Source organism: Rhinolophus sinicus, chromosome 15, assembly GCF_057876585.1.
Source record: "Rhinolophus sinicus isolate RSI-liver-muscle chromosome 15, RSI-T2T, whole genome shotgun sequence".
Classification (NCBI taxonomy): domain Eukaryota; kingdom Metazoa; phylum Chordata; class Mammalia; order Chiroptera; family Rhinolophidae; genus Rhinolophus; species Rhinolophus sinicus.
In genome coordinates this window covers 104,516,948-104,530,691 of record NC_142515.1, presented here as the reverse complement: position 1 = coordinate 104,530,691, position 13,744 = coordinate 104,516,948, and the positions used below count along the sequence as shown (strand labels likewise).

At 37.8% G+C, this 13,744-nt stretch overlaps 1 protein-coding gene across 12 annotated transcripts in view; it reads left to right on the top strand.

Annotated features, from left to right (window-relative positions):
* The window catches only part of HMBOX1 (homeobox containing 1), a 167,364-nt gene that overhangs the window by 141,271 nt on the left and 12,349 nt on the right, over positions 1-13,744 (top strand). The window lies entirely within an intron of this gene.

Below are 13,744 nucleotides of genomic sequence, written 5' to 3'. Positions count from 1 at the left end.
ATCTCTATCCTGGGTAGTTTGATTGACTCCCACTAAAAACAGCAAGAAAACCAAGACCCAGGAAGTAAAAAGCTGGTTTAAGAGAAAATAGTAAGTACTCCTCAGTGCAAGGCACTGTGTTTTCCCTTTTTAGGGAGGTATCAGGATATTCCCCAACCAGCATACTTCTGATTCTCTAAAGAACCTAGGCTGCTTGCTGTCTGTGGTTGGTTTGCTATTTGGTGAGACCTCCCTCTGGAAGAACAAGTTCTCACTGTAGATATAGACTGCATCCTTTGAGCAAGACGTAGTCATTTTGCAGAAATATAGCATTGATCATAAGAAAAAACATGCAGGAGACAATGGATTGATTTTATTAATCCCGTTCCGTTGATCTTCATATCAGTAAATTTTGGGTCAGTGGTGTCAGATCGGTAAGTGGCCAGTTTATAATTTAGCACTTTCTATTTAAAAATAGGCTCCCTACCTCAGGACAACTTATACACCAAGTGGGAGAAACTTAGCAATCCCAGATCTCCTTACAAATCTCTTGTAAACCTGCTTCCTACCAGCAAAGAGTGACAAAACAGAACAAGGAAGACATAGCTGCTCCCTAGCCAGAGGCGAGGGAAGCAGATGGAGCAAGGGGCACACGCACTTTGTGCCCTGATGGTGAGTGACCCGGTGGATGCAGTTCACTCTCCATGGTGCTGCAGTTTTCACTGGTATGAACTTCACATAATTATTACCCACATTTCGTGGTTTCAGTGGAAAATAGGAAATCCATGGACCAGCAAAACCAGATACTGCCCTCGTGTGTGTGTTCTTTCTCTTCGTTATTAAAATACAATGGAGTGTTGAACAAACATTTAGCGAATTTCAGTGGTATGCAGTCAAGAGACACGTTTCAACAGAAATATTGTTTCTCAGATGTTTTTCTTTCGGGTGATTAGAATTTGTCGGTTTTACTTTTTTAAACCTGACAACTCCAGAAAATTGTCTATGTTCTTCCTTTCATGGTCTTCGTAGAAAGATTTAGGACTAAGAGATAATACATATTAGAAGGAAAATTTGCTCTGTAATTGTCAGGTAGTAATCAAACACACCAAATCTCTACTGTGGTCGGGCTTCATTTAGGGCTGCATGTTCCTGGATAAGTGATAACAAGCCTGTGTTGTTTTCTAAGGCTTAATGATAGGATAAAGTGTGCTAAAAACTCAGCTGCTACGCTCAGTGTTACCCTTGAAACCTGTTAATCAAGTAGCAAGTAGGGCCCAGTGACAATTAGCATGCTGCAAGTAAATAAAATATTTAAACATGGAATTTTTGCCACAAAGGACCTTGGGAGATGAAAATTTTATGTTAGGGCACATTTCAGACATGAGAGCCATCATTCTCTCATGTCTGGATTTTTCTTTCTTAAAGGTGAAGAAAGGCATCTTACCATCTTGAATAAGGACTTGGAAGCTTTTGGGGGGTGTGCTAGTGTCCGAGGAGGTACGACTGACTCTTCTGTGATGGGTTAACTGTACTGTATACATAGACTTTAAATGTTTATTGACGTTGCGTTTTGAGGGAGAAGTCCCAGGGTTTAATTAATTCTCCTCTGTCCAGGGAAAAACGGTCCGTCAGTCAGCTATATGGTTATCTCCAGAGCAATCAGATTTCCTTTCCCAGGAGGAAAAGGCCCGGGTAAGACGTGGCTGTGGTTCTGGGGCTGTGATGGGTTTCTTACTGATGCTGTCACATCTTTGCTTCCAGAAGCTCTTGTGAAATTTACCGGAGTTTGGTTTAGATGATTCATTGCTACAGAGATTTGCATCTTAAAGGAAGTCTGAAACAATATCATGTTTTAGCTGAATAATGGCTGTTTCTGTGAGGCCTTTGAGCCAATGAACTGAATCGGGAAACCTGAGTTCTAGGTCATGTGACCTTGAGCCAGTCAAGTCTCCTGTCTGGCTCCTCATCTGTAAAGTTCTCATCCTCATCTGCAAAATAAAGAGGCTGACTTGGTCATGTTTCCTTCCAATTTAAAGCTCTTTCTTTGTCAGGATCTACTCTGTGGTTTATCTAAATCCATGTGTAATGAGCTATGTTATGGGATTCCGTTGCATTTATGAATTAGGATTCCAAAATTCAACTTCTCATATCTGAATCATTTAATCTATTTGTAGGCCAGTATTAATTTTTCCACTTAAAATCTTCTCTTTTCACAGGCTTTTCTATTCTAAAATGTTTAAGAATCTGTAAAGCCACAAAGACTTACCATTTCTTCTGTAATTGAACACATTTATATATTTGCTTTTTCTTATAATCACGTGAACTTTCCAAAAAGCTGATTTGGAGAGAGCCATTATTTATATGAAGTCTATAGAATTAAAAATGAACTCTTATTTGTAAAAAAATTCATTATTGTAAGACATCTCTTGTTTGTTGGACTAAAGTGTATTTGCAAAACAAACTTTTAAAGTGTAAATCTGTTGCCAAAGGCATTAAGATAAAGAATATTTATTATTCAAAAAGAATTTCATACATCTATTTTGCTCATGTTTTGAGACAGCAAACATTATTTTCAAATAATATTTTTTTAATTACAAAATTAATAAATACTTACTATATAAAGTATGGGGAAATACAAAAACATATAAAGAAGAAAATTCAAATACCCCTTAACACCACCCTTTAATCGTTAGTATTGTGGTGTACTTCTTTTTGGTCATTTTTCTGTTATATACATATCTATCTATCTTTTTAAACAAAAGAATGTTATACTGGATATGTAGTTTTATATTTAATATCATTTATATATATGCTCTTTGAAAACATGATTTTACTGATTTAATCCATTTTAAGAATATGCTATAATTTATTACCCAGTACCCTGCATTTGGACATTTAGGTTGACAATTGTACTTATTTCGGGTCCTAACTTCATAACTTGAATATGTTGCCACTTTGTAGACAGATACAGGGATGATGAAAGAGAGAAACATATTTTGAAAAGCAGTTATAAAAATAATTTAAGTGATAATATTTTGTAATATTACATAACCCAACTTAGTTTTATTTTTAAGATTTTTTATTATAGAATGAATAACACATTGTAAAGTATTTAGAAAACAGTGTATAAAGAAGAAAATACTTCCATTCATAAATAACCACTGAAAATATTTTGATACATTTACATTAAGTGTTTCTATCTGTATATATATTTTTGAACATAATCAGAAGAACTCATATATGGTTTTCTAACTTGCCTTTTTCACTGACATTTTCCCATGTTATGAGGTACTCTTTGAAAATTGTTTTTTTAATGGCTCCTTCTTTTTCAAATGATACTATAATTTATTGAACCCTTATTACTTTATTGGGCATTTAAATTCTTCCCAGTTTTGCGCTATTAAATAGTACTGACATGAACACCCTCATACTTACCTTTTGTCTTAAGAATAATGATACGTTTGGCTGTATTACTACCACCTCCCTCCAAAAAGCTGAATTTATCCACATCACTAGCAGTAGCCTGTCACCAGAGCCTGCCTGCCATGCCTTTTGGTGAGTGAAAGTCAGTCGTGTAAGTGAAAAGTAGTATTTTTGTCTACATTTAAACTTCTCTGATTCTAGTGAGGCTAAACATTTTTACACGTTTATTAATTATTCATACTTCATTTCTGGTGTTTGTTCTTTTCCTTTACCCATGTTTCTATTGTGTATTCAGGTTTTCTTATTGATAGTGTGTATTACTGTTTATAGAATGAGATCATTAACTCTTTCTGCTATATCTTTGCATTTATTTGCAATATATTTCATTTATTTAAATATAGATAAATCCAGAGCTTTATTCCTGTGTGACTGCCTCCATTGTTTATGCTTCCTCCCTCAGACGTTTTCTTCTAGGTTTTGTTTTTTTTCAAGTTTCACTTTTACATTTAACCCTAATATATTGGATTCATAAAGTGAGGATCTAACTTGGTCTTATTTTCCAGATAGCCAATTTTCCCTTCCTCCTTAGTTTTAAAATTCTTTCTTTCTTGCATATAAAGTATTTTATTTGTTGGTTCTATTGATCTTATAAATTCTTGAACCATAGTTTGGATTATTATAACTTCATAATATAATATTTGACTAGATAGGCCCATTTATTACTATTTATTTTCAAAATGTTCTTAACCATTCTCATCTGGTTTTCTAGGTGAACATTAAAATAATATTGTTGACTCATATCACTCTCACTAGAAAAAAAAGAAAAAATATGTTTTAATTTGATTGCAGTGCATTAAACCTAAAAATTCACCTGGGAAGAAATGACATTGTCATATTATTCATTCTTACATAGGAGTTTGTTACATTCCTCTGTTTCTATCTTTTTTATACCTATCAGCAAAATGAGTAAAATTTTTTAGTTTTACATGGTTTCTATATTTTTCTTGTTAGGTATTTTTATCTTTAATTCCCATTTTTCTTGCTCTTATAATAGGTGCCTTTTTTCTATTGTCAAACTGGTTATTATTTATACATGGAAAAGTTCTAATATTTTATTTGTCTGTATAGGACCCAACCATCTGATTATTTCTGAGGTATTTTCAATTTATCCCTTGGTTTTCTTGATATAGTATTGTAGGCAAATGATAATTTTTATGGTCCTCCTTACCAATTTGTTTCTTAATTCTGTCTCATGTTTTACTATGCTGACTAGGACTTTCAGAAATATGTTAAATTATAGCAAGAGAAAAAATTGTATTGGGGATAGTGGGCTCTGGTTACCATGTTTCTGATTTACTGGGGATGCTCTTAGAATTTTACTATTTTGTTATTAATGTTACCGATTACTGTTTTCTCAATATTTTATTGTGAATTTTAAAACATACAGCAAAGTTGAAAGAATTTTACAGTTACCACATACGTTGTGCCATTAGCATTTTACAATACTTGTTTTTTTTAATTTTAATTTTAATTTTTCAATTACAATTAACATATAATATCATATTAGTTTCAGGTGTTCAACATAGTGATGAGACATTTGTATAACTTATGAAGTGATCACCCAGTAAGTCTAGTACCCATCTGACACCATAGTTATTACAGTATTATTGACTATATTCCCTATGCTGTACTTTACATCCCCATGACTATTTTTTATTAATTTTTTAATTTTTCAATTACAGTTGACATATATTAGTTTCAGGTGTACAATATAGTGAGCAGACATTTATATAACTGATAAGTGATCACTGCATTAAGTCTTGTACCCATCTGACACCATACATAGTTATTACAATATTATTGACTATATACGTAGTTATTACAGTATAATTGACTATATTCCCTATGGTGTACTTTACATCCCCATGACTATTTTTGTAACTGGCAGTGTGTTACAAACCAGTGTTTTGAACTCTGTATCTGGTAGATTATTGCTTGCCTCCATTTCGTTTGTTCTTTTTCTAGAGTTTTGTCATACTCTTTCATTTGGGATATGTTTGTCTCCTCATTTTGGCGGACTCCCTGTACTTATTTTTATGTATTAGTACATTGCTCCATCTCCTGGTCTTGGCAGAGTGGCCTTACATAGTAGGTATCCTGTGGGGCCCAATGATGCAGTCTCCCTGGTCACCTGAGCTGGGTGTCATGCCTTGTGTGGGTGGTTGCACCCTCCTGTTGTATTTGAGTCTTGATTACCTTTGGCATGTCAGTGGGTGGGATGGACCTCAGGCTGACTGGCTGGGAGGGATGGCCATGACTGCAGCAGATGAGCTATTGTGCAGGGGCTCACCCCCATGGAGTGGGAGTCACTTTAGCTGGGCTCTAGTGCCAGCCATGTCGGCCATTCAGGTGTGTTGTTTGTGGAACTGGTTGAGTGGTGCTGGTGCTCTGGTGTGGTCTGAAGCCCACTACCGGGTGTGTTGGTTCTGGCATCTTTTATGGGGATGAGTTTTCCACCCCCACACGTAGAGGTCTGGCTCCTCTTGAAAGGGGCTCTTCTGCAGGCCAAGGTCAGCTGCTGCTTTTGCCCAGCTTCGGGCTGTCTAGTTGGAGCTACAAAGTTATATGCAGTTGGTTGTCACTTGTGCTGGACTTGGAGTCACTTGGGAGAGGCTATTCTGCAAACTGAGACTGGCTGCCACTAGTGTTGGGCATGGGGCTACCTGATGGAAGTTAACAGTGCAAGTTGAAACTGGCCACTGTGTGTGCTGGGCCTGGGGTAGCTTAGCAAGAGGTACAAGGTACACCAAGATCAGCTGCTGCTTGTTTGGGGTTTGTTGACCGTTGAGGGATTTTAGGAAAGTGCAGTACAATCTGAGGCAGGCTGCTTGTGTGGAGGAGCCCCTGGAAGAGGTTCAGCCCCACACACAAGTTGGGGGGGGGGCTCAGGGAATTAGAAGGGTGGGGTGAACAGTGTTAGCCAGGTTAATGGAATTCTCAGATTAAGTGCCAGCCTGTTCTGGGCCGACTGGATGGTGGGAGCATTCAGCAGAGGAACAAAGGCACCTGCCAGCACTTCCATCCCCAGAGCCAGCTGTCCCAACCCCTTCCTTTCCAGCCCTCACCCGGAAGCTAGTCAATTTAGTTCCTCCCAGTATGTCCTTGGTACTTTTCCAGCTCCTGTTCCTTTGTTGGAGCTTAGGAGGTGTTTCTGAGTGAATGAGCCTGTGCTCAGGCCTTTGAAGAGGATAGCTGGGTCTATAACAACCCTCTGTCTCTCCAGGCTGAGTCCCTGTTGATTTTCACAGCCAGGCTAGGGAACCTGGTGTGGGGCTGGGACCCACCCCTCTCTCCTCAGGGGGAACCTCTGCAGCTGAGAGATCCCTCTAACTTCTTAACCTCTCACTTCTTAACTGAGAGATAGGTGTGACACCTGCCTGATCCATATCTCTGCTCCTTCCACTAGTCTCATCATGGCTTCTTCTTTATACCCTTAGTTATAGGACTTCTATTCAGCTAGCCTCCAGGTGGTTCTCTGTGATGGTTAGTCTATAATTTCGTTGTAATTTAATGTGGTTGGGAGAGGAGGTGAGCACAGTATTTACCTGCTCTGCCATCTTGCTGGAAGTCTCCACTATACTTGTTTTATTACATATCTCTTAGCAGATTTTTTAATATTGATAATATTTGTGTTACATTATAGAAATATTTATGTGTACATAATTTTCCAAGATTTCAAAAAATCAACACTGCACTAATTGCTGAAGATACAGATGAATGCGGCAATCTCTTAGCCCCACTTGTTATCAAGAAGTAGCCAATCTAAAAAATTTTAAGAAAGCCTTGAAACAGGGGTTATTATGAAATGAAAGACAGTGTTAAACATCAAAAAAAGGGGGGTGGCTAACTATCCAACATGGGTTACAGAAGGCAAAAGAATGAAGTTAGAATTTTTCAGTATTTGACCAGACTTTCTAGAGAAGCGAATGCCTTATTCAGCTGACAGACTACTTATTTTCAGACATAGCTGCTTATTGCAGTCTACTTGCCAGATGTATGCCTGTAGTGAAATAAAGTCCATCAATCTATGATAGTTGAATCACATTATCTCTTAAGACCATCCCACGCCTCTCTTCTGGCTTCTGACAATTGCCATCAATCCTGGGCATTCCTTGACTTGCAGATATATCTCTCCAGTGTCTGCTTCCACTTCCACATTGTTTTCTCTGTGTACGTGTTCTTTTTCTTATAAGGAGACTCTCCTTGCATTTAGGGCTCAGTGTGACCTCATCGCAGTCCTTACCGTGATTATATCTGCAAGGACCCTATTTCCGAATAAGATCACTGTCTGAAGTTCTGGGTGGCCATGAATGTTCACAGGGTACTATTCGACCCACTACACCCAGCGACTTCCTTAGCAAGCAGCAGTGGGCAGAGCATGGGCCAGGAACTCAAGAGGCTTGGCTCTCATCATAGCCAGCTCTGTAACTTTGGGCGAGTTTACCATCTGTAAGCTTGTCATTGTCCCCATTTCTCAAATGAGGAGATTGATCAGTGAATAACCTTTCAAGGTCCCTAACTGTCCTAAAATCCACATTAAATAATGAAGTGTCATCGCCAGAGCTGATTTCTAGCTCTGCCCCTCTTTCTTCTGTCTGGACTCTGATTGTTTCTCAGGGGTGTTTTAAGGTTTGATTCTTGTGAGAGGGGTTTTGACATGTTTGGATAAGGTATAGCATTATCACTACCCTGGTCTGTAAGTGAACTATAGATGTTCCTTAGGCCTTTATGGATTAACCAAAGATGGTTGCTGTACTTAGACGTTTCCCCATTCCTTTTATCTCTGCCTTTACTCTGTTGATTTTAAAAAAGAGAGAGAGAACATTTTAAATTATTTTGTTTGTTGCTGAATATCATTTAACATACAGATACTCTCAAGTAGGAGATGGGACAATCAGGTTCCACCATCTTTTAGTTTAATGGTATTTTCTTTTCTCCCACTGCCCAGTAATTTTACTAAATGATGAAGAAATGCACACTGGGTTGTAGATAGTGGGTAGTGTCTGACAATCCTGAAACCTTTGACTTACTGGAATGGTGAGGTTCAAATATCTCTTCAGGAGAGAGAGTTCATTCGCAAAAAGGCACAGGGAAAAAAAATATTCATTTACATGGCATTATCCCTTGCTTGGCGAGTCAGCCCCTATCTTTTCTATATGCTCACCAAGACACAAAAGAAATTTTCTAGCTGCAATTTTTATAGACTTCGGTGTTATTGAAATGAAAGTGCCTCAAGGACATTTCCATTTGTTACTAGCTTATGGTTTCTCATCTCATGTAAATTATTTTGCCACTTTTCATTTTAATTCTTTGCTGTCATTGTCTGGCAAAACGATCATTTGGTTTCTCTCTGTGAAGATACTCACTGATCACTCAGCTGACTATGTCCTTTGTCTATAAAAGTGTAGTGCCCTGCATACTTATTTTATCACTTTATTGTTACCTATAGATTTCTGTTTACACCCCCCCTTTTTTTTTTCTTAGAAAATATCTGGGGCTATAAACATTCTTATATGGGACAGAAGTATTTTTTGAATTCCAGAGTTCCAGTTCAGAAACAGGTCCCTTTCAGAGTCTTAGAACCAAGGTCTCCTACAATTTATCTATCTGGTAACAGAAGAAATATCTATTCCTTCAACATAATCTAAAGGTTAAAATTCTTGAAGGTAAATAATAGTGTGAACTGTTCCTAACGCTACCTTTGGGATGGGGGTGGAGTGTGTCTAAAGCCAGGTGGTGAGGCTATCCTGAATTAGTTTTATCACCATTCTGAAAAATCTCTTGAATCTCACCTTTCCTATTTCCATGCCTCACCCTACTTCAGACCCTCTCCTACCTGGCTTGCTTCTGCCTCCAATATCACCAGAGATACTGCCCTACAAAAATGTTTGTAGTAAACTTAAAAATAAGTTTGAAGTAAAAACCTTCACTCCCAGCTGCCTAAAAAGTTAACTACAAACTCTATTGTACCCTTAAAATCTGGACCCAGTGTTTTTCTTTAGTTTTATTCCCCAACTACCATCCCATAGAACAATATATTCCAACGACACTGAGCTCCTTCCCATCTCAGAATAGTTTAAGTTCTTTCATGACTCCCTTTATACATGTTGCTTCCTCTGGGTCATGTTATTTCCCTTTCCCCACCCTCCCTGCTTTATCTTCACTACCCTGCACAAATGTCAATTCCTCTCTGCGCCCATATACTTATACCACCAACATAGTCCACTTCACAATTTATTATGTTTTGCTACATACACATACCCGCTGGTGACTACACTGGAAGTGTAGTCAGGTTTATCTTTGCTACCATTTGGCCAATTGCCAGGTATAAACTAGGAGTCAGTCAGCATATTTGGGGTGACTAAATGAAAGATTAATTATATCTAAAATCAAAGTCATGAGACCTACTTCCCAGCTTTATTGACAGCCCAATGGTTATAGTCTGTTCAAAACTAAATAGAAACACTATACGAGAGTAATTGTATTCAGCTATATCTTAGTCTAAACCCCCTGAGTATACCTAGAGAAGATAGTGTAGGGTACAGTATGTTAAGATCCCAACTGGCTTTCTCCTGAAAGTGATATTCTTGGTTTCACTAAAAGCCTTAACTGAAACCACTATTTTCTATGTATTCACCTTTGTTCCTTCAACCATCCATTGATGAAACAGTTACTTATTGAATGTCTCTTATGTACCGAGCAGATTCCTTGGGCTTAGAAAGCTCCTTTTATGAGTAAACTAGATAGAAACTGTAATTGTTGTCTTCTTTGGTGCTTCCTTTTTCTCTGAGCAATTATCATGGTCTCTTTCACAGAGCACATGTGAAAAAGACTTAGGGGATTTTTGTTGACATTAAGTTCAGATAAGTCAATAATGTGATGTGGTCCTTGGGTGACCATATAATTTATTGTCTAAAATGAGATACTTTGGGGGAGTGAAAGGGAATTTCTTAATAATCCAAGATAACAACACTATCCTCAGACAAACCGAGGTGTATGATCACCCTATAGGTGACCCCTGTAGTGTCATCAGATGGCTTTACTAGTTGCCTTCTGTTTTCCAAACACATCTTCGGTTGTTATGCCTTTGTATCTTTGTCTTTATTGTTAACTTTGCCCTTTCCTCTCCAGTGCCTGGAGTCTGTGCATCCCTCAGAAGCCTGCCCCATTCAGTAAACTTTCCCTGATCAGCCTATTCCATAGAGATACCTCTCCACCCTGAATTTATTCAGCATATCATTTATATACTTAATTAACTAGATGTATTCTGGATTGTCACAATTACGTTACTGTTTTGACTCCTTCTGTTGTTTAACTTTTTCCTATCTCCCTCAACGGAGACATATGTTAATATAAGGGTCCATATTTATTTTTCTTTAAAGTTTATTGGGGTGACAATTGTTAGTAAAGTTACATAGATTTCAGGTGCACAATTCTGTAATACATGACCTATATCTCACATTGTGTGTTCACCACCCAGAGTCAGTTCTCTTTCCATGACCATATATTAGACCCCGTTTACCCTCTTCTAGAGCCCCGCTCCCCCCTTATCCCTTGGTAACCACTAAACTATTGTCTGTGTCTATGAGTTTTTGGTTCTCATTTGTTTGTCTTTTTCTTTTGTTGTTTCTGGTTTACATACCACATATCAGTGAAATCATATAGTTCTCTGATTTTTCTGTCTGACTTATTTTGCTTAGCATTATAATCTCAAGATCCATCCATGTTGCCACAACTGGTCCTACTTCATCTTTTCTTACCGCCAAATAGTATTCCATTGTGTATCTATACCACAACTTCTTTATCCATTCATCTATCGAAGGACACTTTGGTTGTTTCCATGTCTTGGCCACCGTAAATAAAGCTGCAATGAACATTGGAGCACATGTGTCTTTATGGATAAATGTTTTTAGATTTTTTTGGGTAGATATCCAGGAGAGGGATTGCTGGGTCATATGGTAATTCTATTCGTAATTTTTTGAGGAACCTCCACACTGCCTTCCATAACGGCTGCACCAGTCTGCATTCCCACCAACAGTGTATGAGGGTTCCTTTTTCTCCACAGCCTCTCCAACACTTGTTACTATTTGTCTAGTTGATGATAGCCATTCTGACTGGGGTGAGGTGATATCTCATTGTGGTTTTTATTTGCATTTCTCTGGTGATTAGTGATGTTGAGCATTTTTTCATATGTCTATTTGCCATTTGTATGTCCTCTTTGGAGAAATGTCTCTTCAGGTCCTCTGCCCATTTTTCAATTGGATTGTTTGTTTTTTTGTTGTTGAGTTGTATGAGTTCTTTGTATATTTTGGATATTAGCCCTTTATTGGAGGCACTGTTTGCAAAAATCTCCCATTCAGTTGGTTGCTTCTTTATTTTTTTCAGTGGTTTCTTTTGCTGTGCAGATTTTAAGTTTGATATAGTCCCATTCATGTATTTTAGCTTTTACTTCCCTTGCTTTTGGAATCAAGTTTATAAAATGCTCTTTGAACCCAAGGTCCATAAGTTTAGTACCTATGTTTTCTTCTATGCAGTTTATTGTTTCAGGTCTTATGCTTAGGTCTTTGATCCATTTGGAATTAAGTTTGGTACATGGTGACAGATAGCAGTCCAGTTTCATTCTTTTGCACGTGGCTTTCCATTTCTGCCAGCACCATTTATTGAAGAGGCTGTCTTTCCTCCATTGTGTTTTCTGCTTCTTTGTCAAAAATTATCTGTCCATATTTATGTGGCTTTATTTCTGGGTTCTCAATTCTATTCCATTGGTCTATGTGTCTGTTTTTCTGCCAATACCATGCTGTTTTGATCATTGTAGCCCTGTAGTACAAGCTAAAGTCAGGGAGTGTGATACCTCCAGTAATGTTCTTTTTTCTTAAGATTGCTTTGGCTATTCAGGGTCTTTTGTGGTTCCATACAAATCTAATGATATTTTGTTCTATTTCTTTTAAAAATGCCATTGGTATTTTGATGGGGATTGCATTAAATCTGTATATTGCTTTGGGTAATAAGGCCATTTTAACTATGTTGATTCTTCCAGTCCATGAGCATGGAATGTCTTTCCATTTCTTTGTGTCTTTTTCAGTTTCTTTTAAAAACGTCTTATAGTTTTCTGCATATAGGTTTTTTCTATCCTTGATTAAGTTTATTCCTAGGTATTTTATTATTTTTTTTACAATTGCAAAGGGAATTGTTTTTTTTGTTTCTTTTTCTGAGATTTCATTGTTAGTGTATAGGAATGCAATGGACTTTTGTATGTTGATTGTATAGCTGGCACCTTTACTGTATTCGTTGATTGTTTCTAATAGCTTTTTGGTGGAATATTTAAGGTTTTCTATATATAGCATCATGTCATCTGCAGTTTAACTTCTTCATTCCCAATTTGGATGCCTTTTATTTCTTTCTCTTGCCTGATTGCTCTGGCAAGGACTTCCAACGCTGTGTTCAAAAGCAGAGGTGATAGGGGACAGCCCTGTCATGTTCCTGAACATAGAGCAAAGGGCTTCAGTTTTTCACCGTTAATTATGAGATTAGCTGAGAATTTGTCATATATGGCCTTTATTATGTTAAAGTATTTTCCTTCTATATGTATTTTATTAAGTCTTTTAATCATAAATGGATATTGTATCTTGTGAAACACTTTTTCTGCATCAATTGATATAATCATATGATTTTTTTCCTTTATTTTGTTTATGTGATATATCACATTGATAGATTTGCATGTGTTGAACCATCCTCGTGCCCCTGGGATGAACCCCACTTGGTCGTGATGAATAATCTTTTTAATGCATTGTTGCATTTGATTTGCTAGAATTTTGTTTAGGATATTTTTGGGGGGCGGGGGATGGGAACAGGACTTTATTGGGGAACTTCCAGGACTTTTTCCAAGTCAAGTTGTTGTCCTTTCAATCTTAGTTGTGGAGGGTGCTTGCTGTTCAGCTTCAAGTTGTTGTCTTTCAGGATTAGTTGTGGGGGGTGCAGCTCAGCTCCAGGTCCAGTTGCCATTGTTAGTTGCAGGGGACACAGCCCACCATCCCTTGCGGGAGTCGAACCGGCAACCTTGTGGTTGAGAGCCCACTGGCCCATATGGGAATCGAACTGGCAGCCTTCGGAGTTAGTAGCACGGAGCTCCAACCGCCTGAGCCACCGGGCCGGCCCCTTGTTAAGATTTTTGCATCTGTATTCATCAGAGATAATTGGTCTGTAGTTTTTCTTTTTTGCGTTATCCTTACCAGGTTTTGGTATCAGGGTAATGTTGGCCTCATAAAATGAGTTATGGCATATT